The sequence below is a fragment of the Lactuca saligna genome, chromosome 1, assembly GCF_052625555.1.
Source record: "Lactuca saligna cultivar CGN05327 chromosome 1, ASM5262555v1, whole genome shotgun sequence".
Classification (NCBI taxonomy): Eukaryota; Viridiplantae; Streptophyta; class Magnoliopsida; order Asterales; family Asteraceae; genus Lactuca; species Lactuca saligna.
Genome location: NC_136417.1, coordinates 17,982,257 through 17,984,370, shown reverse-complemented (window position 1 = coordinate 17,984,370; position 2,114 = coordinate 17,982,257).

The window sequence follows — 2,114 nt, the reverse complement described above, 5'->3', positions numbered from 1 at the left end:
GGAATTGCAGCCGGAGGACTCCCGGAGCAGCAGCAGTCAGTTAGTTCCCGATCAGTTCAGCAGCTACTTTGAGGTGAGTTACCTTCCAGTAGCAGTGGGTCTAAGGCCACAATGCCGGCCCACCAGTAGGAGACGTATGATAGATGATTGTCTTTGTGAAATCATCTAGGTTTGCTATTACCTGTCATGTTATATGCTATCATGATACGTTATATGCAATAGTAGTAGAGTTTGGTTGTTAGGACCGCTGGGTAGTCAGACACCCCAGAATTATCTGACTGTATGTGATGGTATGCTTGTATGTTGGTCTGTTATGTTATGCGATAGAGGTAGCGGGAGGGGACCAGTCCCCGAGGATCGGTTGTTAGGACCGATGGGTAGTTAGCACCCCAGAATGGCTTGACATGGGTAGTCAGCACCCCAGAATGGCTTGACACGGGTAAGACGGCACCCCAGAATGGCCGCATGGGTAGGTCGGCACCCCAGAATGGCCGAACCGGGTAGTCAGGCACCCCAGAATAGCCTGGCAGTACGTATGTTATGTGTTTGTGTGGTATGTGGTACGTTGGGGGAACTCACTAAGCTTTGTGCTTACGTTTACAGTTTTGTTTTCAGGTACCTCTGCACCGAAGGGGAAGGAGCCGGCACGGTAGCGGCACGTCATACACGCACTCTTCGGTTTCCGCATTTACGAGATTTACTGGGATTGTACTCTGATATTTTGATGGGATGTATGGTTTGACCTTTTAGAACATGGTTGCGATGTGTTATGGTGTGATCAAACAATGTTTTTATTTATTAATGTTTTCTAAAGTAATATTTTAAAATGAAATTTTTGGACGTAAAAATTGGGTCGTTACACTTGCGGAACTGGTTATAGCAAGGAGGAAAGGAGTGAAGAATAATATTAATTTCCAACTCCTCATCGAAGTTAACATTTAACTTCTACAGGCGGTCGACATACCTCTGTATTTTCTGCAGATGAGCAGTAAAAGACTCTCCGTCCCTCATCTTAGTCGTGATCATCGAAGTGATGATCTCGTACCTCTCCTGCATGGCAATTTGGTGGTAAATGTATAGTAAATTCTAGTACATTTCATAGGGATATAAGTCATTGTTGGACTTTTGGAGTTTGGCAATCATGGTCGTTAGCATGATGCAATGGACTTTCGTAGCATCACGCTTATGGTCCTCAAAGGTAACAATCTCCACGGGAGTAGCAGTGTTGACATCTACTTCTTTCAATTCCTTACCGATGACATACTCCTTGTCCTCGTAGCGGGTAACCATTCGTATGTTGTGGACCCAATCTTTAAAATTGTTTCCATCGAAGATCACCCTCCCATACAAATTCATGAGTGAGAATGAGCCAGAAGAGTTTGAGCAGGAATCATTGTTGTTCGGGTTAGACATCTAAAAATGACAAGAGACAAAGTTTGATTAGAAAAGAATCCCCAATTAAATACCCAAATGAGAAATTAGGGTTAGGATCCAACAACATTATTCACAATTTAGAACACCCTCCCACACAAATTCATGAGTGAGAATGAGTCGTAAGAGTTTGAACCGGAAGCGTTGTTGTTCCGGTTAGACATCTGAAAATGACAAGAGACAAAGTTTGATTAGAAAAGAATCCCCAATTAAATACCCAAATCAGAAATTAGGGTTAGGATCCAACAACATTATTCACAATTTAGAAGAGGGACGTCGTAATCTAAAAACAAATAATTTGAAGGTAAGGGAATGACAATTCACTAATTTCCACCATGAAAAACAAAAGTAATTAAGTTTTAAATGTTTTGAAACCCCTAGATCTTTTGAGATTTATTGAACTTTTCAATGGCATGTTTAAATCTCAATATGCCCTTCAAGTTTATGACTGGTATATCGAGGATCACAAAAACAAGGTGTGAATAACCATGCAACTGTACTTGGTGCCCTCGATGTTACAGTCACCTAATCAATGTGTTGGTTAGCCACACACGCTCCATTGATCTATGACAAACATCGAGTCACCCTTTGCTACCTTTGCTAGACCCAAATTAGTGTGTCGGTTAACCACACACGCTCCATTAATGTCTTAGCAAGGGTACAAAGTGTAATTTCATGGAATA